This window comes from Salvelinus alpinus, chromosome 22 (assembly GCF_045679555.1).
Source record: "Salvelinus alpinus chromosome 22, SLU_Salpinus.1, whole genome shotgun sequence".
In the NCBI taxonomy this organism is placed as follows: Eukaryota; Metazoa; Chordata; class Actinopteri; order Salmoniformes; family Salmonidae; genus Salvelinus; species Salvelinus alpinus.
This window is the reverse complement of record NC_092107.1, coordinates 24,373,857-24,401,789: the sequence shown is the minus strand read 5'-3', so window position 1 is coordinate 24,401,789 and position 27,933 is coordinate 24,373,857. Positions and strand designations below refer to the sequence as shown.

General features: G+C 44.6%; 1 protein-coding gene across 2 annotated transcripts in view; it reads right to left on the bottom strand.

Moving 5' to 3' along the window:
• LOC139549301 (CMP-N-acetylneuraminate-beta-galactosamide-alpha-2,3-sialyltransferase 4-like) overlaps positions 1-27,933 on the bottom strand; it is a 68,005-nt gene that overhangs the window by 31,427 nt on the left and 8,645 nt on the right. For both annotated transcript variants that reach the window (XM_071359600.1, XM_071359599.1), the window contains exon 2: positions 26,852-26,908. The gene's annotated coding sequence lies outside the window, so the exon portion shown is untranslated. The remainder of the gene's footprint in view (positions 1-26,851; positions 26,909-27,933) is intronic.

Here is a 27,933-nt window from a genome sequence, read left to right as displayed (position 1 = left end):
AAGTTCAGCTCCTACCTGCTCACCGATGGCGAGCAGGACTATCTTGCTTCCGTTCTCAGGAACACACCTGACGCGCGTCTCCTCCACGCTAGGCAGTGAAGCCATCGCGTACACCACACCTTCCAAACCCCAGGTAACTAAAACTCTGTCCTCATCCTCCTTAACTTTGAAAAAAAAAAGTGGGTACCGATAAACGAACAGTGTGTTAACCCTCCACCATAGAAAATACAAATTGAAAGAAAGCATCAATAAGAAATTCAAGAAAAACGCAGCTCAACTACACACGGCTTCTCAAATACCAAACACTACCAGCATACACTGCAAGAGAGAGAGAAGCATATACATATACACAGTTGAAGTCGAAAGCTTACATACACTTAGGTTGGAGTCATTAAAACTCATTTTTCAACCACTCCACAAATTTCTTGTTAACAAACTATAGTTTTGACAAGCCGGTTAGGACATCTACTTTGTGCATGACACAAGTAATTTTTCCAAAAATTGTTTACAGACAGATTATTTCACTTAGAATTCACCGTATCACAATTCCAGTGGGTCAGAAGTTTACATACAATAAGTTGACTGTGCCTTTAAACAGTTTGTAAAATATCAGAAAATGATGTCATGGCTTTAGAAGCTTCTGATAGGCTAAGTGACATTATTTGAGTCAATTGGAGGTGTACCTGTGGACGCATTTCAAGGCCTACCTTCAAACTCAGTGCCTCTTTGCTTGACATCATGGGAAAATCAAATCAAAAGAAATCAGCCAAGACCTCAGAAAAAAAATTGTATACCTCCACAAGTCTGGTTCATCCTTGAGAGCAATTTCCAAACGCCTGAAGGTACCACGTTCATCTGTACAAACAATAGTATGCAATTATAAACACCATGGGACCACTCAGCCATCATACAGCTCAGGAAGAAGACACGTTCTGTCTCCTAGAGATGAACGTACTTTGGTGCGAAAGTGCAAATCAATCCCAGAACAGCAGCAAAGGACCTTGTGAAGATCCTGGAGGAAACAGGTACAAAAGTATCTATATTCACAGTAAAACGAGTCTGATATCGACATAACCTGAAAGGCTGCTCAGCAAGCAAGAAGCCACTGCTCCAAAACCACCATAAAAAAGCCAGACTACGGTTTGCAACTGCACATGGGGACAAAGATCGTACTTCTTTGAGAAATATCCTCTGGTCTGATGAAACAAAAATATAACTGTTTGGCCATAATGACCATCATTATGTCTAGAGGAAAAAGGGGGAGGCTTGCAAGCCAAAGAAAACATCTCTTATTAGAAACAAGTTGTCAACAATAGAGCGATCAGGTACACAGTAGGACTGGTCCTTGTGGACCAACAATCCCAGATACTCTTTCAACCTGTTTGAGAGACATTTAGAAACAATTTTATATTCTGCGCACAGCAAAGCAACAGGTCTGAAAATTTTTATGAGCCAAATCCCACTTTTTTGGCAACAGTGAAAGCACCGCACATTGACAGGATACAGGAAGCGAGCGCTCATGAAAAGATTCACACACCACTTCATAAAAATCCTCCCCAATAGACCCCCAAAAGTGCTTATAAAACTCAGATGGTAAACCATCAATGCCAGGGGCCCGGCCTGTTGAGAGCTGCATAACTGCTGTGGACAGCTCTTGCAGTGTAATGTCAGTGTCCAATGCGACTCTCTGCTCAGGTCCCAATTGAGGAAGACCGTGTAACAACTGTTCAGTACACAGAGTCACAATCCTCCGCCTTATAGAGGGCAGAGTAGAAATCCACGGCATGTTGACGCATTTCACTGTCATCCGTGGTCACCTTCCCATCAGGGAGACGAAGGCAGACCATCTGTTTACGTTGCAATGTCGACTGTCCTAGGTTTTTTTTTAAGCGCTAGGAGCATCCATATCCTTGAGGGAAGCAAAACGAGACCTAATCAAGGCATCCTTCACTCTTTCATGCAGAAACAACCTCAGTTCATGTATCTTGTCCTGTAAGTTCATGACTAGTCCAGGGTCGTTCTGAGTGAACAGATTCAATTCAATAGATTTGATGTCCTGTTCAAGGGCCTTGATAGTCTCTTTAACTTCAATTCGAGACAGAGCAGTATACTGTTGACAAAATAATCGTATGTCTCAAGGACTCAAAATTCCCTTTTGTAACCCTCCATTTTTCCCAAAACAACAAAAACCTTTCACAAAACATGACATCATGTAACAATTTAACATTAAAATACCAATAAGATGATGAACTTCGTGGACAGGACAAGTGAATATCAACAGTAACAATATGGTGATCAGAGAAACCCACAGGAGTAATGTCACACCTTCCAACCCTACTACAGTATTGCTCAGATACATACAACCTGTCTAACCTTGCTGCACTGACACAACCTTCATTAACTTTTAGCCAAGTATACTGCCTAACTTTTGCATTCCTTACTCTCCACATATCAGAAAGCTCAAACTCAGTTAATAGACCAGACAGGCAAGTGGCTGACCGCAGGTGAGGTTCTTCAGCAGTGCGATCAACAGTAAAATCTACTGTACAGTTCCAGTCCCCCCCTAAAACCATACACCCCTCTTGGTCACACTGTCTTAAGGTTTCCTTTATTTGATCAAAACCAACAATACGCTCTGTACCCTCATTAGGAGCATAAACATTAAAAAAACATTTTTTTTAAAAACACAACATCCACCTTGACCAATAAAACCCGACCCTTGACAATCTCTGTTGTAGATACCACAGTCCCCCCTAAGCCTGAGGAAAACAAGATTGCCACCCCAGCACTGAAATTAGTACAATGACTGAGTATATGCTGCCCCTCCCACCACATACCCCAGTCAACCTCATTTTCCTCATCACTATGTGTCTCCTGTAGAAAAACTACATGAAGTGTTTCTGTTTTATTACTTCTAATACCCAAGCCCTCTTATTCCTGTCCCTTCCCCCATTAATATTGAGAGAACCTCCCCTTAGTACCTCCATATAGAAAAGAGAAAAGAAAAGCAGAAGAAACCACAGAGAAAAAAGACACCCTATGAAGCATGATCATCGTTATTTACATTTTCTCTTATTAACCTGACCACGTTTCCCACCACCTTTTGCTGCTGCAACAGCAGTAACAAATTTCCTCAAGCGAAACCGCTTCTTCTCACTCAACTGGTCTAACCCCACCGCCTTCTGTAACATCAAAGCTGACCTCACAAACTTATCAACATCAAAATAATCTGCCAATTTGACAGATTTCCCAAAAGTCTGATCCAGAAACTCATTTACCTCCTCTAGATCATAAATTGAGTCCTCACCAGCTGCTATCATATCAAAAGAGATTTACATTTACATTTAAGTCATTTAGCAGACGCTCTTATCCAGAGCGACTTACAAATTGGAAAGTTCATACATATTCATCTTGGTCCCCCCGTGGGGAATGAACCCACAACCCTGGCGTTGCAAGCACCATGCTCTACCAACTGAGCCAACTGAGCCACACGGGAGATATCCATATCCTTCTCCTGCTCCTCCTCAACTGAGGCCACAGACCACTGACTCCCCTCTACCACATCCCTTTCAACACTCCCCACTTGCACCCCATCACTCGTACCAGGCATCTCCTCCACTACCTGGGAGACTAGCCCCACCTGAACCCCATTACTCGTAGTGGGCATCTCCTCCACTCCCTGAGAGCCTAGCTCCACATGTACCCCCTCCTGTACCCCATTACTCGTAGTGGGTATCTCCTCCACTACCTGGGAGCCTAGCTCCACATGAACCCCCTCCTGTACCGCAGCACTCATAGTGGGCATCTCCTCCACTACCTGGGAGATTAGCTCCACATGAACCCCCTCCTGTACCCCAGCACTCATACTGGGCACCTCCTCACCAGTCTGAGGAACTGGCTCTTCAAATCCATCCTTACCTTCTACAACAATATTTTTCTGCTGCATAACATTTCCCTCTAATACAAGTTGCAACTCCGTGCCCTCAACACAGACAACTTGTTCCTCAGCAACAGGTGCTTGTGGCTGCTCAACCACTGTCGGCCCACCTCTCCCTACATCAGTGGGCCCAGGCGTTACGAGGACCACCTGCGCCCCTCCCTCTGCCTTCTCCCTTTTCGTGCAAGCATGTCGCTTATGACCAACATCCCCACACTCAAAACACCGTTGACTACCCGTACTAGCATAAGCCATATACAGTCTATTGTCATACTTGACTTTAAACGATAACTCCAAAGTCTGCTCCGGTGAGTCCAAAAACATAAACACCTGTCGCCGAAATGACATAACCTGTTTCAACGCCGGGTGTTTGCAACCCAACGGGACAACCTTAATTGAACTTGCAAACTTCCCAAAGCGCAATACCTCGCGCTCCAATAGCTCATTTGGAATAAACGGCGGTACATTTGAAATCGCTACCCTTGTTGACGAAGAAAAAAGCGGCGTAACTTGAATAAACATTCCTTTAAGAAGTACTCCATGCTCAACCATCAGATCAACAAGACGCTCTTCTTTAAGAAGAACTCCATGCTCAACCATTCGATCTACAAGACGTTCTTCTTTAAGAAGTACTCCATGCTCAACCATACGATCTACAAGGCGCTCTTCTTTAAGAAGTACTCCATGCTCAACCATACGATCTACAAGACGCTCTTCTTTAAGAAATACCACCACCGCTTTATTCATCCGTGACGCATAAGCAACATTCTCATATCCTACCTTCTCTCCTACGGCGACCAGAAACTCCTCCACCGTGACGGCATCCCCATTCGGTCTGCCATCCCCTCCAAAATCAGGGTAATTTCGATACGAAAAACAAAATACTTAATTCTACCACAATAAAAATAATAACTCTACACAACATACGCACTCCCTCGCTCAGACAATTCCCAGCATGCACCAAACATGCTGGGAGAGAGAGAGAGAGAGAGAGAGAGAGAGAGAGAGAGAGAGAGAGAAGCGGCCTTTGTGGAGGCCGCTTTGTGAAGGCCGCTCTGCAAGGGCAGCGGCCTTTGTGGAGCGATGGGTAACGATGCTTCGAGGGTGGCTGTTGTCGATGTGTTCCAGGTTCGAGCCCAGGTAGGGGTGAGGAGAGGGACTGTTACGGATATAAGTATTCTGTGTGTATCCTGTGTGTATTTATTTTCTCTCCTTTTCCCCTACTCACAGGTGACCATCATCATTCCCCAATCAGTCATCAATCAGTCGCTAATCAGAAGACACCTGCTCCTTTTCTCCTACCCAATCACATTCCCTTTCCCTTGGTTTAAAAACCCTGTCAGTTGTGTTCTCTGGAGCTCGATCTCTTTGTGTAGCAATCTCTCTGTACATGCAATATGTTTATAGACCTCTTGTGTGGTTTAGGAAACATGTCACTTTGTCCCCACCTGTGAGTATTGTTTTGGGTATGCTGTGTGAGTGTTTGTTTGATGGTGGGAAAAGGGGGTAACCAGACAGTTCGCCCATGGGCATACACTACCCGTAGGTAAACTTTGTTAAATACACTAGTTAGAACTGGGCGGACCACCCACTGTATTTTTGGTTAGTTAGTTAGCTGTTGTTGAAATAGGCTAGACTAGCTTAGGGGTGTTTTTGGATGCTTATTGTTTCTTTCCTTGGGTCCAGCTCAGCCCCTTTTCCTGCCCCTCCCCCCCATTACTGTGTGTTTGTTAATAAACCCTGAGTTTGACGGTAAATTTAAGTTGTCGTGGTTATTTCGTTCTCACCGTTACTTTGTCACAATTACACTTTGCATGAGTTATGTTACGGGTCCCATTACCATCCCCCCTAGACTGTTACTGACTGTTACCACTTCATTGTTGTGATTTTTGTATTATTATTTACTACCATTGTATATTATTTGTTATGCTTTATAATTTTATTACAATGTATATTGTATACATTGTTGCTTCAGCAATAAAGCAGCTTGAATTTGAGAGAGACAGAGAGGCATATAGAGAGAGAGAGAGGCATATATAGAGAGAGAGAGAGGCATATATAGAGAGAGAGAGAGGCATATATAGAGAGAGAGGCATATAGAGAGAGAGAGGCATAGAGAGAGAGGCATAGAGAGAAAGAAAGAGAGAGCGGTATGCCCTCCCACAAGACAAACTCCACCAGCACCACCCTCACCCCTACTATCCCCACCCAAAAAGGCACATCCAGCACCTCTCTTCCCACCATAGTGGAGGACACGCCCCAGGAGGAGAGCGACCCCCTCAGTGCAGAGCAGGCTCAGGCCCTCCTCACCACCATGGCTGCCATGATCGATGAGTTCAGCAAACTGGAGGGGGAGGTGGTCCTGCTCAGGGAGAGCGTGAGCAAACAGCAACCAAACAACCACACCTTAGAGGAGCTCCTAACCAAGGTGAGGACAGAGCAGGACAGCAGCCTTGCAACACAGCTGAAAGAGGTTCAGAAAGAGAGAGACGGACTCAAGAGAGAGCTGGCTGATCTCTCCAAAAAGACAGGCAGAGCAGTAATAATGATCTGACCACACGAAGAGAGGAGCTGCAGGAGAGAAAGAGAACAGAGGACAGGCTGCAGGAGCAGCTAGATACCACTCTATGACCTTCCCTCACACAGCAGAGGAGCCCACCTCAACCAGCCAGGCTTCCCCAGCCCTGCCTGCTGCACACCTCCTCCCCAGCCCACAGAACAGCCTCCCACTGACAGTGGCACCGTTACAGACCAGCCACACCCCAGCTCCAACACCCACCAGCCCCCCCCCCCAGTCCAGAAGAAACACTGGCTGACATCGTCCTGTTGATGGACTCAAATAGGAAGTTTGTTTAGGAGAATAAACTCTTCCCTAGACACAAAACGAGAAAGACGTGGTGCCCAACAACGCAGAGTGCCATGGAGCTGCTTGATAAGACCCATCTTGGGTCGCCAAACCACATAATCATACACACCGGAAGCAACGACCTGTGTGCTCAACAGGAGAGGGTGCCGACTTCACTACGGGGAGTGATTGAGAAGGCCTCCGCAATCTTCCCCAACTCAAGAATCGTGGTGTCAACCCTTCTACAGAGGAAGGACTTCCACCCTGCCACAATCCAAAGAATAAACGCCAGCCTCTCCCGGGACTGTGCCCTGTGACCCAATGTACACCTGGCCCACCATCGATCTGGACTGTCTCTATGACCATGTTCACCTGTACAGGAAGACAGTCCCCATCCTTGCCAAGACACTCAAGGACGTCGCTTTAAACCGCAGCCCGACCTCTCCACCCAGGAACAGCGGAGCAATCTCCACCCCGCCGAGATCACCGAGACAACACCCCGGACCAGCACCCTGGAACCCCCAGCCACCAACCTCAATGCCCATCACAGCCAGCGCAGCACAGACCACCCCAGCCCAGCTTCAGAGCCACCCAGACGAGGCCTCCCACCCCTCTGCCCCCCACCACAGACCCACAGTTGGAAGAGCCACAGCCCAGCAGGCAGAGCAACGCACAGGCTGTGAGAGGAGCAACTGGCCCAGCCCCCACCAACGAAATGAGTGACATTAAACAAATGCTGAGTCTACTATGCTCACGTGATAGGCCGAGGGTCATGGTAAGATGAGCACAAGAACTCCACCATCCTCACACTACATCCACCCAAGTGGCATGACACAAATCCTATCTTAAATGACAAACAAATCACATTTGCATAATAAGAATTTACGTTAATTGAAAAATCCTATTTTAATAGTTCTTGTTGGATTGTGAGTGTTTGTCTCATTCTGAAGGTAAAGAGAAAAAAAAGTTTTGAAATCTTATTACGTTGCATGTTGGAATTTACAAGGATTGAAGTCCTCTGCTTTTGGGCTAAATAGCAGAAACGCAGACTTCCTGAAAGAAATTGATGATGTTGATATTGTAGTACTACAGGAAACATGGTGCAGAGGTGATGTTTCCACTGGCTGTCCACTAGGTTATAGGGAGATAATCGTACCATCCACAAAATTAAAAGGAATCAGACAGGGCAGAGACTCAGGACAGGACAGAGACGCAGAGGGAATGCTAATATGGTATAAATCTGAACTAATTAATTCAATCAAATTGATCAAAACAGGAGAATTCTTTATCTGGTTAAAAATCAACAAGGAGGCTATCTTTACAGATAAAAATGTCTTCCTCTGTGCGACATACATTCCCCCGTCAGAGTCACCCTACTTCAATGAAGAGAGTTTCTCCATTCTAGAGGGGGAAATTAGTCACTTTCAGGCCCAAGGCAACGTACTGGTCTGTGGAGACCTGAATGCTAGAACAGCAGAAGAACAAGACACTATTAACAGTCGTGGGGATAAACACCTACCAGGAAGCAACAACCTTTCCCTCCCCACATACCCCCACAGAAACAACTATGACAAAGTGAAAAACAAAAATGGAGTACAGCTCGTGAAGCTCTGTCGAACACTGGGTCTGTACATAGTCAATGGTAGGCTGAGAGGGGACTCTTTTGGTAGGTACACCTACAGCTCATCCCTTGGCAGCAGCACTGTAGACTACTTCCTCACCGGCATAAACCCAGAGTCTCTCAGAGCCTTCAGTCAGCCCACTAACACCTCTCTCAGACCACAGTAAAATCACAGTGTATCTGAGAAGAGCAGAACCCAACCATGAAGCATCACGGCCCAATAAATTACATGGTACCAGACAGGCCTATAGATGGAGTGAAAACAGTACAGACATCTACCAAAAAGCAATTAGTAGCCAAAAAATACAATCTCTCCTGGACAACTTTTTAGCCTTAATATTCTCCTACAGCAATGAAGGTGTAAATTTGGCCGTTTGGAACATAAACTTTATATTTGACAAATTAGCCTCCTTGGCTAATCTAAAGAAGCATAAGATCAAACCAAAAATAACAGATAATGAAAAATGGTTTGAAAATGATTGCAAAAGTCTAAGAAAGGCATTGAGAAATATTTCTAATCAAAAACACAGAGAACCAGACAACAAAAATATACACCTTCAATATGGGGAAACACTGAAGCAATACAAACACACCCTAAGAACAAAAAAGGAACAGCACATTAGAAATCAGCTGGAAAGAATTGAGGAATCCATAGAATCAAACCACTTCTGGGAGAATTGGAATAAATTAAACCTCATCAGGAGGAATTGGCTATCCAAAATGGGGATATGTGGAGAAATCACTTTGCAAACATCTACAGCAATATAACAAAGAGCCCAGAACAAAAAGATATACAAGAAAAATTACAAATCCTTGAATCAGCAGTCAAAGACTATCAGAATCCTGTGGATAGCCCAATTACAGAAGAAGAATTATTGGAAAAACTATGCACTCTCCAACTCAAAAAGGCCTATACAGGCCACAAATTCAAATTGGCTATAGTCAAACTCTTCAACATTATCCTCACTGCAGGTATTTTCTCCGATATTTGGAACCAGGGATTGATCACACCAATCTATAAAAATGGAGACAAATTTGACCCAAATAATTAGAGGAATTTGCGTTAACAGCAACATGGGGAAAATTCTCTGCAGTATTATAAATAGCAGACTACATCATTTCCTTGACGAACACAACGTCCTGAGCAGAAGCCAGATTGGATTTCTAAAACATTATTGTAGAACAGACCACATTTACACCCTCCACACTCTAATTGACAAACAAGTAAACCAAAACAAAGGCAAAATCTACTCATGTTTTGTAGATTTCAAGAAAGCATTTGATTCAATTTGGCACGAAGGTCTTTTTTATAAACTAATAGAAGGTGGTATTGGAGAGAAAATATATGATGTTATTAAATCAATGTACACTAAAAACAAATGTGCGGTTAAAATTGGCAGCAAGCAAACAGTCTTCTTCTCTCAGGGACGGGGGAGTGAAACAGGGCTGCCCAAAAAGCACAACACTATTTAACATCTACATTAATGAATTGGCAAAAACATTAGAAGAATCGGCAGCACCTGGTATCACGCTACACAACACTGAAATCAAGTGTCTGCTGTACGCAGATGACCTGGTGCTGCTGTCTCCCACTAAAGAGGGTTACAGCAGCACCTAGATCGTCTTCACAGGTTCTGTCAGACCTGGGCTCTGACCGTTAACCTAAAAAAAACAAATATAATGATATTCCAAAATTAAGGTCCGGAAATCAGGATGACAAATATAAATTCTATTTGGACACAGTTCTATTAGAACACACCAAAAACTACACATATCTAGGACTAAATATCAGCAACACAGGTAGCTTTCACATGGCTGTGAATGAGCTGAGAGACAAAGCAAGAAGAGCATTCTATGCCATTAAAAGGAACATTAAAATCGAAATTCCAATTAGAATCTGGCTAAAAAATGTCCAATCAGTTATAGAACCAATTGCTCTATATGGAAGCGAAGTATAGGGTCCGCTCTCTAATAATTAATTTACCAATGGGACAAACATCCAATCGAAATACTGCATGAAGAGTTTTTGCAAGACTGTATTGCAAGTGCAAAGAAAAACTCCAAATAACGCATGTAGAGCAGAATTGGGCCAATACCCCCTCCTCATTCGAATAGGAAAAAGAGCCATCAAATTTTACAACCATCTAAAAACAAGTGACCCCAAAACATTCCATCACACTGCTCTACAATGTCAAGAGATGAAACAAGAGAAGAGTCCCCTCAGCCAGCTGGTTCTGAGGCTCAGTTCACTAACCCAAACCAACCCCATAGAGCCTCAGGACAGCACTCAGAAAATCTGACCCAACCAAATCATCACAAAACAAAAAGAAAAATATATCACCTATTGGAAAGACACCACAAAAATCAAAGTAAACTTCAATGCCATTTTGCTCTAAACAGACAGTACATGTTGGCAGACTATCTGACCACTGTGACTGATAGAAAACTGAGGAAAACACTAACTCAGTGAGCACAGGTACAGACTTAGTGAGCACAGTCTGGCTATAGAGACCGATCGACACAGACAAACCTGGCTGCCCAGAGAGGACAGGCTGAGCTCACTTTGCTCTAGGGGAGAGGTAGAGACAGAGCTGCATTTCCTATTACACTGTGACAAATACTCAGACCTAAGAGAATATGTCTTTCCCAAAATTATAATTCAATACAATGATATTGAAACTATAAAAGATGGAGAAAAAATCTAATATTTATTGCGTGAAAAGCCAAAATTTTGCCAAATATGTGTCCTCCTGCCACAACCCGAGGGACAGCCAGTGATAAGTGCAATATAATGTCGATTATATTTCCCATCTTGTTTTGTCTTTCATACCATGTCACGTGTCTTCTCAGTCATGTTGAGACTGGTCTACTACCATTGCTTTAATGTATTGTTGTTCTCATTAATATTGTTGTTGTTAATGGTAATCCCATGTCCACTACTACTATTATTATTGCTGTTGGTCACACCATTTATATACAGTGAGGGGAAAAAGTATTTGATCCCCTGCTGATTTTGTACGTTTGCCCACTGACAAAGAAATGATCAGTTTATAATTTTAATGGTAGGTTGATTTGAACAGTGAGAGACAGAATAACAACAAAAAAATCCAGAAAAACGCATGTCAAAAATGTTATAAATTGATTTGCATTTTAACGAGGGAAATACGTATTTGAACCCCTCTCAATCAGAAAGATTTCTGGCTCCCAGGTGTCTTTTATACAGGTAACGAGTTGAGATTAGGAGCACACTCTTAAAGGGAGATTTTGCTGCCTTACAACCTGGAATTAAAATAGCTGCAAGTCTCTTTGGGTATGTCTCTATAAGCTTGGCACATCTAACCATTTTTGACCATTCTTCAAGGCAAACCTGCTCCAGCTCCTTCAAGTTGGATTGGTTCTGCTGGTGTACAGCAATCTTTAAGTCATACCACAGATTCTCAATTGGATTGAGGTCTGTGCTTTGACTAGGCCATTCCAAGACATTTGAATGTTTCCCTTTAAACCATTGGAGTGTTGCTTTAGCAGTATGCTAAGGGTCATTGTCCTGCTGGAAGGTGAACCTCTGAAACAGGATTCCCTCAAGAATTTCCCTGTATTTAGCGCCATCCATCATTCCTTCAATTCTGACCAGTTTCCCAGTATCTGCCGATGAAAAACATACCCACAACATGATGCTGCCACTACCATGCTTCACTGTGGGGATGGTGTTCTCGGGGTCATGAGAGGTGTTGGGTTTGCGCCAGACATAGCGTTTTCCTTGATGGCCAAAATGCTACATTTTAGTCTCATCTAACCAGAGTACCTTCTTCCATGTGTTTGGGGAGTCTCCCACATGCCTTTTGGCAAACACCAAATGTGTTTGCTTATTTTTTTCTTAAGCAATGGCTTTTTTCCTGGCCACTCTTCCGTAAAACCCAGCTCTGTGGAGTGTAAGGCTTAAAGTGGTCCAATGGACAGATACTACAATCTCCGCTGTGGAGCTTTGCAGCTCATTCAGAGGTATCTTTGGTCTCTTTGTTGCCTCTCTAATTCCCTCCTTGCCTGGTCTGTGAGTTTTGGTGGGCGGTCAACTCTTGGCAGGTTTGTTGTGGTGCCACATTCGTTCCATTTTATTATAATGGATTTAAATGGTGCTCCGTGGGATGTTCAAAGTTTTGATTATTTTTTATGACCCAACCCTGATCTGTACTTCTCCACAACTTTGTCCCTGACCTGTTTGGAGAGCTCCTTGGTCTTCATGGTGCCACATTCTTTCAATGTTTAATAATGGTTTTAATGGTGCTCCGTGGGATGTTCAAAGTTTGAATATTTTCGTATAACCCAACCCTGATCTGTACTTCTCTACAACTTTGTCCCTGACCTGTTTTGAGAGTTCCTTGGTCTTCATGGTGCCGCTTGTTTGGTGGTGCCCCTTGCTTAGTGGTGTTGCAGACTCTGGGGCCTTTCAGAACAGGTGTATATAAACACTAAGATCATGTGACAGATCATGTGACACTTAAATAAAGTCCACCTGTGTGCAATCTAAATACACTGCTCAAAAAAATAAAGGGAACACTTAAACAACACAATGTAACTCCAAGTCAATCACACTTCTGTGAAATCAAACTGTCCACTTAGGAAGCAACACTGATTGACAATAAATTTCACATGCTGTTGTGCAAATGGAATAGACAAAAAGGTGGAAATTATAGGCAATTAGCAAGACACCCCCAATAAAGGAGTGGTTCTGCAGGTGTTGACCACAGACCACTTCTCAGTTCCTATTCCTATGCTTCCTGGCTGATGTTTTGGTCACTTTTGAATGCTGGTGCTTTCTCCTGGTTCTTTCACTCTAGTGGTAGCATGAGACGGAGTCTACAACCCACACAAGTGGCTCAGGTAGTGCAGCTCATCCAGGATGGCACATCAATGCGAGCTGTGGCAAAAAGGTTTGCTGTGTCTGTCAGCGTAGTGTCCAGAGCATGGAGGCACTACCAGGAGACAGGCCAGTACATCAGGAGACGTGGAGGAGGCCGTAGGAGGGCAACAACCAAGCAGCAGGACCGCTACCTCCGCCTTTGTGCAAGGAGGAGCACTGCCAGAGCCCTGCAAAATGACCTCCAGCAGGCCACAAATGTGCATGTGTCTGCTCAAACGGTCAGAAACAGACTCCATGAGGGTGGTATGAGGGCCCGACGTCCACAGGTGGGGGTTGTGCTTACAGCCCAACACCGTGCAGGACGTTTGGCATTTGCCAGAGAACACCAAGATTGGCAAATTCGCCACTGGCGCCCTGTGCTCTTCACAGATGAAAGCAGGTTCACACGCACATGTGACAGACGTGACAGAGTCTGGAGACACCGTGGAGAACGTTCTGCTGCCTGCAACATCCTCCAGCATGACCGGTTTGGCGGTGGGTCAGTCATGGTGTGGGGTGGCATTTCTTTGGGGGGCCACACAGCCCTTCATGTGCTCGCCAGAGGTAGCCTGACTGCCATTAGGTACCGAGATGAGATCCTCAGACCCCTTGTGAGACCATATGCTGGTGCGGTTGGCCCTGGGTTCCTCCTAATGCAAGACAATGCAAGGCCTCATGTGGCTGGAGTGTGTCAGCAGTTCCTGCAAGAGGAAGGAATTGATGCTATGGACTGGCCCGCCCGTTCCCCAGACCTGAATCCAATTGAGCACATCTGGGACATCATGTCTCGCTCCATCCACCAACGCCACGTTGCACCACAGACTGTCCAGGAGTTGGCGGATGCTTTAGTCCAGGTCTGGGAGGAGATCCCTCAGGAGACCATCCGCACCTCATCAGGAGCATGCCCAGGCGTTGTAGGGAGGCCATACAGTCACGTGGAGACCACACACACTACTGAGCCTCATTTTGACTTGTTTTAAGGACATTACATCAAAGTTGGATCAGCCTGTAGTGTGGTTTTCCACTTTAATTTTGAGTGTGACTCCAAATCCAGACCTCCATGGGTTGATACATTTGATTTCCATTGATCATTTTTGTGTGATTTTGTTGTCAGCACATTCAACTATGTAAAGAAAAAAGTATTTAATAAGAATATTTCATTCATTCAGATCTAGGATGTGTTATTTTAGTGTTCCCTTTATTTTTTTGAGCAGTGTATAATTTATTTGTCACATACACATGGTTAGCTGATGTTAATGCAAGTGTAGCGAATTGCTTGTGCTTCTAGTTCCGACCATGCAGTAATATCTAACAAGTAATATAATCTAACAATTCCACAACAACTACCTTATACACACAAGTGTAAAGGAATGAATACGAAAATGTACATAAAAATATATAATTGAGTGATGGCCGAACGGCATACGCAAGTTGCAGTAGATGGTATAGAGTACAGTATGTAATGTAATGAGTATGTAATCTAATGTAATGAGTAATGTAGGGTATGAGAACATTATATAAAGTGGCATTATTTAAAGTATATAAAGCATTGTTTAATTACATCATGTTGGCATGATGCAGTAGATGGTATAGCGTACAGTGTATACATATGAGATGAGTAATGTAGGGTATGTAAACATTATATATAAAGTGGCTAGTGATAAGTTGATTACATAAATTTTTCCATAATTAATGTGGCTGGAGTTGAGTCAGTATGTTGGCAGCAGCCACTCAATGTTAGTGATGGCTGTTTAACAGTCTGATGGCCTTGAGATAGAAGCTGTTTTTCAGTCTCTCGGTCCCACCTTTGATGCACCTGTACTGACCTCGCCTTCTGGATGATAGCGGGGTGAACAGGCAGTGACTCGGGTGGTTGTTGTTCTTGATGATCTTTTTGGCCTTGCTGTGACATCGGGTGGTGTAGGTGTCCTGGAGGGCAGGTAGTTTGCACCCGGTGATGCATTGTGCAGACCTCACTACCCTCTGGAGAGCCTTCAGGTTATGGGCGGAGCAACTGCCGTACCAGGCGGTGATACAGCCCGACAGGATGCTCTCGATTGTGCATCTGTAAAAGTTTGTGAGTGTTTTTGGTGACAAGCTGAATTTCTTCAGCCTCCTGAGGTTGAAGAGGCGCTGCTGCACCTTCTTCACCACGCTATCTGTGTGGGTGAACCATTTCAGTTTGTCCGTGATGTGTACGCCGAGGAACTTAAACTTTCCACCTTCTCCACTACTGTCCCGTCAATGTAGATAGGGGGCTGCTCCCTCTGCTGTTTCCTGGAGTCCACGATCATCTCCTTTGTTTTGTTGACATTGAGTGTTATTTTCCTGACACCACACTCCAAGGGCCCTCACCTCCTCCCTGTAGGCCGTCTCGTCGTTGTTGGTAATCAAGCCTACCACGTAGTGTCGTCTGCAAACTTGATGATTGAGTTGGAGGCGTGCATGGCCATGCAGTCGTGGGTGAACAGGGAGTACAGGAGTGGGGATCCGTTGTGGGGATCCAGTGTTGAGGATCAGCGGGGTGGAGATGTTGTTACCTACCCTCATCACCTGGGGGCAGCCCGTCGGGAAGTCCAGGACCCAGTTGCACAGGGCGGGGTCGAGACCCAGGGTAAGCAAATTGGAGTGGATCTAGGGTGTCAGGTAGGGTGGAGGTGATATGGTCCTTGACTAGTCTCTCAAAGCACTTCATGATGACGGAAGTGAGTGCTACAGGGCGGTAGTCATTTAGCTCAGTTACCTTAGCTTTCTTGGGAACAGGAACAATGGTGGCCCTCTTGAAGCATGTGGGAACAGCAGACTAGGATAAGGCTTGATTGAATATGTCTGTAAACACACCAGCCAGCTGGTCTGCGCATGCTCTGAGGACGAGGCCGGGGATGCCGTCTAGGCCGGCAGCCTTGCGAGGGTTAACACGTTTAAATGTTTTACTCACGTTGGCTGCAGTGAAGCTGAGCCCGCATGTTTTGGTAGCGGGCCGTATCAGTGACACTGTATTGTCCTCAAAGCGAGCAAAAAAAGTTGTTTAGTCTGTCTGGGAGCAAGGCATCGTGATCCGCGACGGGGCTGGTTTTTCTTTTGTAGTCCGTGATTGACTGTAGACCCTTCCACATACCTCTCGTGTCTGAGCCGTTGAATTGCGACTCCACTTTGTCTCTGTACTGACGCTTAGCTTGTTTGATTGCCTTGCGGAGGGAATAGCTACACTGTTTGTATTCGGTCATGTTTCCGGTCACCTTGCCCTGATTAAAAGCAGTGGTTTGCGCATTCAGGTTTGCGCGAATGCTGCCATCAATCCACGGTTTCTGGTTGGGGAATGTTTTAATAGACGTGGGTACAACATCACCGATGGACTTGTTAATAAACTCGCACACCGAATCAGCGTATTCATCAATGTTATTGTTCGCCGCAATGCGGAACATATCCCAGTCCACGTGATCGAAGCAATCTTGAAGAGTGGAATCCGATTGGTCGGACCAGCGTTGAACAGACCTGAGCGCGGGAACTTCACGTTTTAGTTTCGGTCTATAGGCAGGGAGCAACAAAATGGAGTCGTGGTCAGCTTTTCCGAAGGGAGGGCGGGGGAGGGCCTTATATGCGTTGCGGAAGTTAGAATAACAGTGGTCTAGGGTTTTAACAGCCCTGGTAGCACACTCGATATGCTGATAGAATTTGGGGAGCCTTGTTATCAGATTAGCCTTGTTAAAATCCCCGGCTACAATAAATGGAGCCTCAGGATATGTGGTTTCCAGTTTACATAGAGTCCAATGAAGTTCTTTCTGGGCCGTCGATGTGTCTGCTTGAGGGGGAATATACACGACTGTGATTATGATCGAAGATAATTCTCTTGGTAGATAATGCGGTCGGCATTTGATTGTGAGGAATTCTAAGTCATGTGAACAAAAGGACTTGAGTTCCTGTATGTTGTTATGATCACACGACGTCTTGTTAATCATAAGGCATACACCGCCGCCCTTCTTCTTACCAGAGAGATGCTTGTTTCTGTCGGCGCGATGCGGGAAGAAACCAGGTGGCTGTACCGACTCAGATAGCATGTCTCGAGTGAGCCATGTTTCCGTGAAACAAAGAACGTTACAGTCTAGGATGTCTCTCTGGAATGCTACCCTTGCTCGGATTTCGTCTACCTTGTTGTCAAGAGACTGGACATTGGCGAGTAGTATGCTCGGGAGCGGTGCGCGATGTGCCCGTCTACGGAGCCTGACCAGAAGACCGCTCCGTCTGTCCCTTCTACGGCGCCGTTGTTTTGGGTCGCCGGCTGGGATACGATCCATTGTCCTGGGTGGTGGCCAAACAGAGGATCCGCTTCGGGAAAGTCGTATTTCTGGTCATAATGTTGGTGAGTTGACGTTGCTCTTATATCCAATAGTTCCTCCCGACTGTATGTAATAAAACCTAAGATTACCTGGGATAACAATGTAAGAAATAACACATAAACAAACAAAATACTGCATAGTTTCCTAGTAACGCGAAGCGAGGCGGCCATCTGTCGGCGCCGGCGCCGGAACTATTTATGTGACTGCTGAAGGTAATTGGTTGCACCAGAACTTATTTAGGGTCTTCATAGCAAAGGGGGTGAATGCAGATGCACGTACCACTTTTCCGTTTTTCTTTTTTTGAATTTTTTTAAATACGTTATTTATTTATTTTTTCACTTCACCTATTTTTACTATTTTGTGTATGTCCATTACATGGAATCCAAATAAAATACAGATTTAAATTATAGGTTGTAATGCAACAAAATAGGACAAATGCCAAGGGGGGTGAATACTATTGCAAGGCACTGTAGAGAGAGGGGCATAGATAGAGAGATGAATAGAGAGTGAGGCATATAGAGAGAGAAATTTGTCAGATCAGTAAGAGGATGAACGGGAGAGATGACACTTCATCACCATCCAGGGACATTTTCAATCCCACACCGTCGCATACAGTTCACCACAATCTGCTACTTTAAATTGTGCTTTGTAGTGGCCGAGTTTAAATTACGGATTAGATGAGATTATTATTCAGACAGACAGACAGAGACAGACTTGGACACAGATCTTCCACGGATTCCCCATCTCTGGACATAATCTGACCACAACCCCCAATGTCATTGTCCAGAATCATGACGGTTTGCCCAGCCTGACAGGCCGTTCATTTTGAAAACAAAATAAACACATCACTCAACTACAGATGTTTTTACATTTGGAACAAAACATTGACAACTAAATATATCCATATAAAATGCTAGTTTCCGTTTAGCAACAACAGTTAAATAGAGCTGGTGTCAATCATGCATGCCCAGCCTGGCAGAGTGTGGCGGATCAAAGACCACATTATCTTTTAAAACCACCACAGGTTCTGGTTGTGGATTCAACCCACCAGCTAAACAATCTGTGCTTTCACAGCATTAGCACTGATAAGCTTTTCCTTTGGGGAGACGGTCTCTCCTTCAGTTCACCTTAATAGACTGGAGCTGTTTTGAAAATAGGATGGGTGGGGCAGGATTAGTATGTGTGGTCACTGTGTGATTGATTGCACAGCTATTGTAAAATAAAATAGCTAAGAAAACAAGCATAGGAACACAAGCTCCTAATGTCAGTATTTTGTTTTGTATTCATTAGGGATCCCCTTTTAGATTGTCAGGAGTTCACCTAGGGGTCATGATTGGGGCTGTACCAAAATGATTGATGTATTAGTATAAATTATGCTTATGTTGTATTAATAGAAGGGGAGGGGTTATAAGAACCCTGCCTCCTTACATGTATAGGGTCCTAGACTACAGATGAACAATATACATTATGAGGTTTAATATTGTTCCACAGTACTTTTCTAGGCTCTCTGCCTCTTATGAAGAAATTGTCTGAGAAATGTGACTGTGAAGACAGAACTCTGCAGGGGAGTGTAAGATATAAAAGACTAGTCAGACATTCCCCTATAAATCAACTTGGACATTTACTGCTAAGCTTTTAGATAACACACTAAAAACCTTGTTTATATACAGTGGGGAGAACAAGTATTTGATACACTGCCGATTTTGCAGGTTTTCCTACTTACAAAGCATGTAGAGGTCTGTCATTTTTATCATAGGTACACTTCAACTGTGAGACGGAATCTAAAACAAAAATCCTGAAAATCACATTGTATGATTTTTAAATAATTAATTTGCATTTTATTGCATAAGTATTTGATAACCTACCAACCAGTAAGAATTCCGGCTCTCATAGACCTGTTAGTTTTTCTTTAAGAAGCCCTCCTGTTCTCCACTCATTACCTGTATTAACTGCACCTGTTTGAACTCGTTACCTGTATATAAGACACCTGTCCACACACTCAATCAAACAGACTCCAACCTCTCCACAATGGCCAAGACCAGAGAGCTGTGTAAGGACATCAGGGTTAAATTGCAGACCTGCACAAGGCTGGGATGGGCTACAGGACAATAGGCAAGCAGCTTGGTGAGAAGGCAACAATTGTTGGCGCAATTATTAAAAAATGGAAGAAGTTCAAGATGACGGTCAATCACTCTCGGTCTGGGGCTCCATGCAAGATCTCACCTCGTGGGGCATCAATGGTCATGAGGAAGGTGAGGGATCAACCCAGAACTACACGGCAGGACCTGGTCAATGACCTGAAGAGAGCTGGGACCACAGTCTCAGAGAAAACCATTAGTAACACACTACGCCGTCATGGATTAAAATCCTGCAGCGCACGCAAGGTCCCCCTGCTCAAGCCAGCGCATGTCCAGGCCCGTCTGAAGTTTGCCAATGACCATCTGGATGATCCAGAGGAGAAATGGGAGAAGGTCATGTGGTCTGATGAGACAAAAATAGAGCTTTTTGGTCTAAACTCCACTCTCCGTGTTTGGAGGAAGAAGAAGGATGAGTACAACCCCAAGAACACCATCCCAACTGTGAAGCATGGAGGTGGAAACATCAGTCTTTGGGGATGCTTTTCTGCAAAGGGGACAGGACGACTACACCGTATTGAGGGGAGGATGGATGGGGCCATGTATCGCGAGATCTTGGCCAACAACCTCCTTCCCTCAGTAAGAGCATTGAAGATGGGTCGTGGCTGGGTCTTCCAGCATGACAACGACCCGAAACACACAGCCAGGGCAACTAAGGAGTGGCTCCGTAAGAAGCATCTCAAGGTCCTGTAGTGGCCTAGCCAGTCTCCAGACCTGAACCCAATAGAAAATCTTTGGAGGGAGCTGAAAGTCCGTATTGCCCAGCGACAGCCCCGAAACCTGAAGGATCTGGAGAAGGTCTGTATGGAGGGGTGGGCCAAAATCCCTGCTGCAGTGTGTGCAAACCTGGTCAAGAACTACAGGAAACGTATGATCTCTGTAATTGCAAACATAGGTTTCTGTACCAAATATTAAGTTCTGCTTTTCTGATGTATCAAATACTTATGTCATGCAATAAAATGCAAATGAATTACTTAAAAATCATACAATGTGATTTTCTGGATTTTTGTTTTAGATTCCGTCTCTCACAGTTGAAGTGTACCTATGATAAAAAAATTACAGACCTCTACATGCTTTGTAAGTAGGAAAACCTGCAAAATCGGCAGTGTATCAAATACTTCTTCTCCCCACTCTAGCTGTGTAGGCATGGTTTTGGTCTCATGAGTAAAAGATAATGACGTAGGCAGTGACATCACGGGGGCTGGACTTCGGATTTGATAAAATAACATGGGACCTTTTCTTTGATGCATGTGTTATATTCCTGTTGTCAACTTCTGTCTGCAATTGCATTAATGAATGATTTAATTAAAGATATTGTCATAATGCTAATTTCACCGATGAGCCAATGATTGACAAGGAACAAGGAAATGAACACCAACAAGCTGTTGCCAAGGCAGCAGCTACTCTTCCTGGGGTCCAAACACATTAAGACAATTACAATACATATAAAACTAAATATAAAACAGTACATCATATAACATTATTATACCACTACATATCCACAATACAAAATGTATAATACCACCATACAACAATATTACAATGTACGTGTGTGCTAGCGCTTGTGTGTGTGTTTGTGTGTGTCTGTACCTTTGTGTGTGTCTCTTCACAGTCCCCGCTGTTCCATAAGGTGTATTTTACCTTTTTTTTTTTTTTTTTTTATCTGATTCTACTGCTTGCATCAGTTACCTGCATCAGTTACCTGATGTGGTACCTGATGTGGATCTATGTAGTACTGTGCGCCTCCCATAGTCTGTTCTGGACTTGGGGATTGTGAAGAGACCTCTGTTGGCATGTCTTGTGGGGTATGCATGGGTGTCAGAGCTGTGTGCTAGTAGTTTAAACAGACAGCTTGGTACATTCAGCTTGTCAACACTTCTTACAAAAACAAGTAGTGATGAAGTTAATATCTCTTCCACGTAAAGCCATGAGAGTTGAAATGCATATCATTAAAGTACTCCCTGTGTACTCCCTGTGTACTTTTAAGGGCCAGTCGTGCTTCCCTGTTCTGAGCCAATTGTAATTTTCCTAATTCCCTCTTTGTGGCACCTGACCACACGACTGAACAGTAGTCCAGGTGTGACAGAACTAGGGCCTGTAGGACCTGCTTTCTTGATAGTGTTGGAAAATGAGAAATCTATATGTTCTGTGGTAGGCACAACCTACCTGGCAGCCCTACAAACAATAACCTCATGTCAAAACTGTTACAGAAAAAATGGCACCCCAGATGTGACTCGAACCCACAATCCCTGGCTTAGAATGCCAGTGCCTTATCCATTAGGCACAACTTGCACACAGCTTCTCTGGTGTCCACTTCTGTTCAGACCACTGAGGACCAAGCTGGCAGAACAGCCAAGACAAGGCTATGCTGCAGCCACTCCCTTCAGGATGCATCCTAGTGTTCATTTTCATGGTCTGATAACTCCATCACCCTCTACATCCTCAATCCCTCCTAGCTCTCTTGTTCACGGTGATTTGAGTAGACGTCATGTGGGGGTGAAGCCCATTAAATTGCAATTTTCCACCTTTGGGGATAAAGGATGACAATACTGATCCACTAATGTATCTGGAAAGATGTCATGATGTTCTTGCCCTCAATCCCCTGGCTGACAAATAACTCCTTGCCACATTAAGGAATGTGTTGCATGGGACAGCTCGAGACTGGTGGGACGTGGCACGCCTCACCACTACCTCCTGGGCTGGCTTTGAGGCAAACTTTTCCTCTGCATTTCTGTCTGAGGACTACACAGATGAGTTGGCAGACAGAGTCAGGAATCGAGTGCAGAGAGAGAGTATCCGTGACTTTGCATACGGTTACCACTCCCTGTGCAGATGGTGGAAACCTGGCATTGAGGAGGAAGAGGTCATTAAGTTGATCTTGAAGAATATCAACCCTCTACTAGCCAGTCAACTCAGACAAAGAGTCACCGCTGTCGATGGACTAGTTCGCCTGGGACAGCAGTTGGAGAAGGACAGAGAATGCCAACAGCAATATGAACAGAGAAAGAAACAGACACCCAAACAGTTACCCAAGCCAGACCATCAACAACAGCCAGAGTCTCCAGCCAAGAACCCTCCCATGTTCTGTTGGAGATGTAGAGACATTCTTCGGCTACATGTCCAAATCAGTATCAAGTAAACCCTTCCAGAAACCACAAACAGTACAACAAATCACAACAGGCCAACACACCTAACTCCCTTCACAGGAACGACCATCGTACTCCGGGTGCTTTGACCAGAGATGAAACCCCAACAGTCACTGCCTATGCCCACCTATCGACATCCCCTTCCTTTCAGTCAATACCGCACCAACTGGTGTTACCTCTGTCCAAAGGCCCTTGGACAGGAAGAGCCATCCTGGACACCGGGTCATCCTACACACTGCTCATTGAGAAGCTGTGGAAGGAGGTTAAAGGTCCACAATACAACTTGAAGCCGTGGACAGAAGGTCCTCTATATCTGGCTGACGGTGAGGCTAAACGACGTCTTGGATGGCGTGAGGTCGAGTTCCGCATGTGTAACCACTCGTATTTGATTCCTTCTGTTATTCTACATTCCAAGACCCTTGCTTTTCCTGTCATGTTGGGAATTGATTTCATGTACTTCAGTGGTGTCCAGATTGATATCGCACACAATTGCTACTGGTTTCCACACAATCAGAGCGAGAAGCATTTCTTCCAATCAAAACCATAGATGGGCTCTACAGTTGCAAGAGTTCAGCTTTGCTGTAGAATCAAGGAAAGGAAAGTACAACACTGTTCCAGATGCCTTATCCAGAGCTCCTGCTGGTGGTAACAGTGGCCCTCATCTTACATGTGCTACTGTCCTGTCTAGCCATATGGAAGGCCCAACAGGATGATCCAGAAGTACAGGCTTTGTACCAGACGATCCTGGAAGATGGAGAAAAGATGGTCAATCCTACCACAAAGCTGACCATCATTGAAGACAAAGTCAACCGTGTTGTACAACTACCTCACAGAACACTCTACCAAATGTACATGACTGAACATCCACACCTTCAACTGCTGCAACATTTCCATGAAGACCCGTTAGCTGGTCATTTGGGCAGGTTCAAAACCTACAAGCGGTTACAAGCATTACTGTACTAGCCACATCTGAGCATGGATGTGAAGTCACACATCCGAAACTGTCAGGTTTGTCAAATGTACAAACCACAAGGCAGAAAGCCTGCTGGCAAGTTACAGCAAACTGTGGTTACCCAACCTTGGGAAATGTTAGGAGTGGATTTGATGGGTCCATTTCCAAGAAGCTCCAATCAGATTGTGTACGTTCTTGTTTTTGTTGATTACTATTCCAAGTGGGTGGAGCTCTTTGCCCTTTGTCAGGCCACAGCGAGGACCTAACATCCTCATGAAAGAGATCCTGACTCGCTGGGGAGTGCCTGATTACATCCTGTCTGACCGAGGTTCCCCATTCGTCTCTGATCTCTTTGAGTAGACCTGCCAAAGATGGAACCTGAGACAGAAGTTTCCCACGGCCTATCACCCACAGACCAACCTCACAGAGAGGGTTAATAGAACCTTGAAAACAATGGTTGCTTCCTATGTAGGGACCAAGCACAAACACTGGGACTAGCACCTTCATGAGTTTCGATTTGCCCTGAATTCTGCTGTGCAAGAGTCCACTGGAGTCACCCCTGCAGAGCTGAACCAGAGTCGTCCCTTCCGAGGACCCTTGGATATGGTGCTACAGCATGTTACTCCAGACTCTGCTATGACCAGGTAGTCCATCTTCGACTTGAGAGCTCGTCTCAAAGAACATGATCAAGGCTCATCTCAAACAGAAGAGAAGTTATGATAAGAAGAGACGAGACATCCAGTTCCAGGTTAGTGATCGGGTGTGGCTTCGCGATCATCCATACTCAAAAGTTGAGCAATTCTTTTAAGCTCGCTCATAAATGGCAAGACCCATATAGGATTGTGGAGCAGATGGGCCCTCTGAACTACAGAGTGGTGAAAAAGGACACACGTGAAGGTAAGCGTGTTGTCCATGTCTCCCGCCTTAAGGCCTGTTATCCCCGCGGCGGAGGAATTGGAGGAGATTTGGCGCCACAAGGTCCTGGATATCTTTGAAGAGGAAAGTGACAAGGAGACTTTTCTTGAATTCCAACACCAAGAAGTCTCACGCCTTAAGGCCTGTTGCCCCTCAGCTGAGGTGCGTGACCGCCGCAAAGTCCTGAATATTTTTGTAGAGGAAAGTGATGAGGAGACTTTTCTCGGTTTGCCAGACAAGGATGTGCCTTCCAGGGCAATGGTCTGCTTTTTCCAGGGGAGGGGGTGTGTGACGGCCCTGAATTTGTCTGAACCGTCTTAGTGCTTCTCTTTCTAATAGGGCGCTTCCCCTTTAATTCCCTATTAAATAGCCAGCATCAGCTGTGCGAAGGGGGGTTGTGACAGTGGGGCGAGAGAGGAAGTGTTCTACCCCCAGCTTGGAAGCTCGTTGAGACACAGTTTTTTTGTTTGTAGTAAAAAGTGTGCCATGTCGCAGGATCAACCAGTATCTACCTATGTCTATTGTTGGACTTAGGGTCATTGTTCTCTTGGAAGGTGAACCTTTGCCCCAGTCTGAGGTCCTGAGCGCTCTGGAGCAGGTTTTCATCAAAGATCTCTCTGTACTTTGCTCTTGTCACGTTCCTGACCTGTTTTCCTTTGTTTTTGTATTTGTTTTAGTTGGTCAGGGCGTGAGTTGGGTGGGTTGGTCTAGGTTTGATTTTCTATGTTGGGATTTTGTGTTCGGCCTGGTATGATTCTCAATCAGAGACAGCTGTCAATCGTTGTCCCTGATTGAGAATCATACTTAGGCAGCCTGGGTTTCACCTGTGTTTTGTGGGTGTTTGTTCCTGTGTCAGTGTTTGGGCCACACAGGACTGTTTCAGGTTTGTCACGTTTGTTGGTTGTTGTATTTTGTAGTGTTTGTTGTTTTCCCATTAAAATATGAATACTTACCAATCCGCATCTTGGTCCGATCCATGCTCCTCCTCGTCTGAGGAGGAGAACGACTACGACAGCTGTTACAGCTCTGTTCATCTTTGCCTCGATTCTGACTAGTCTCCCAGTCCATGCTGCTGAAAAACATCCCCACAGCATGATGTTGCCAGGTTTCCTCCAGACGTGACACTTGGCATTCAGGCCAAAGAGTTCAATCTGTGTTTCATCAGACCAGAAAATCATGTTTCTCATGGTCTGAGAGTCTTTAGGTGCCTTTTGGCAAACTCCAAGCGGCCTGTCATATGCCTTTTACTGAGGAGTTGCTTCCGTCTGGCCACTCTACCATAAAGGCCTGATTGGTGGAATGCTGCATAGAGGGTTGTCCTTCTGGAAGGTTCTCCCATCTCCACAGAGGAACTCTGGAGCTCTGTCAGAGTGACCATCTGGTTCTTGGTCAACTCCCTGAACAAGGCCCTTCTCCTCCGATTGCTCAGTTTGGATGGACGGCCAGCTCTAGGAAGAGTCTTGGTGGTTCCAAACTTCTTCCTTTTAAGAATGATGGAGGCCACTGTGTTTTTGGGGACCTTCAATGCTGCAGAATGTTTTTGGTAACCTTCCCCAGATCTGTGCCTCGACACAATCCTGTCTCGGAGCTCTACGGACAATTCCCTTCGACCGCATGGCTTGGTTTTTGCTCTGACATGCACGAGCAACTGTGGGACCTTATATAGACAGGTGTGTGCCTTTCTAAATCATGTCCAATCAATTGAATTTACTACAGGTGGACTCTAATCAAGTTGTAGAAACATCAAGGATGATCAATGGAAACAGGATGCACCTCAGCTCAATTTCGAGTCTCATAGCAAAGGGTCTGAATACTTATTTACATAAGTAATCTGTTTTTTATTTGTAATACATTTGCAAACATTTCTAAAAACCTGTTTTCGCTCATTATCAGGTATTGTGTGTAGATTGCTAAAGATGTATTTGTTTTTAATCAATTTTCGAATAAGTCTAACGTAACAAAATGTGGAAAAAGTCAAGGGGTCTGAATACTTCCCCGAAGGCACTGTATATTACTAAGCAGTCTTATAAGCAATCAAAGCCCTGTCGATAACCTAAATCCCATACCTTTGCCTTTCTCCATGTCCTTTAAAGGGTGGATGTGTTGAGACTCTGGGTTCCTCCCTGTAAAACAAAGGAAATGATTAAGACAATGGAGAACGATATAAAGTGGTAACTGATGTGGTGATCAAATGTATGACTATAAGAAGATAATATCCTTAATAGTGGTTTATACAATGAAGACAACCAGTATGTAACGAATGTCGTCGGGAGAAGGCGAGGAGGACCAAAGTGCAGCGTAGTACGTATCCATAATACTTTTAATAAAGATGAATACGCGAACAAAAACAACAAAACGACCAACGAACAGTTCTGAAAGGTGCAACAAACACTAAACAGAAAACAACTACCCACAAACACAGGTGGGAACAGGCTACCTAAGTATGGTTCTCAATCAGAGACAACGATAGACAGCTGCCTCTGATTGGGAACCATACCAGGCCAAACACATAGAAATACAAAACAAGGACAACATAGAACACGAGACATAGAATGCCCACCCAAACTCAACCAAAATAGAGACATAAAAAGGATCTCTACGGTCAGGGCGTGACACAGTATTAGAAACTGTCAAACAGAGTGCATGACTGGTGGAAACCAGTAAGAAAGGATGCTTGCTTTATCTCCATGCTAAGAACATTATCATTCCTCAACTTTAAGTGCAGAATGCAGTGATCTCATCATTCAACCTAGTATCTTTAATTAGTATTTCTAAACAAGATTCTGACTCACAAATCATGAATAGGCAAATTGAATCATTTCCCAAGTGGTTTAAAATGAACCCCAATTGACTTTTAATTCCAATGCTAACTCTTCCACCCTTGAGTCAAGCATTGTGTGAAGAACTTTTAGCACTGTCTTTCAGTTGTAACCAAAATGCCAACATCAGGAGGGTATAAAGGCTCCTTCCCTAACCAACGGTGCCATATGCTACCTGACAACTCTTGCCTCTATGAGCCCCAGTGCTCTTTTCCATGACGCAGTGTGTGAGAGAACTTCTTTGAGGGAGCTCTAACCAGCTCCACATGCCTGCTCTGAGCAGGAGGCACAGGTCCTCAGAGGCAGCACAATGACTGTCTGTGTGGCAT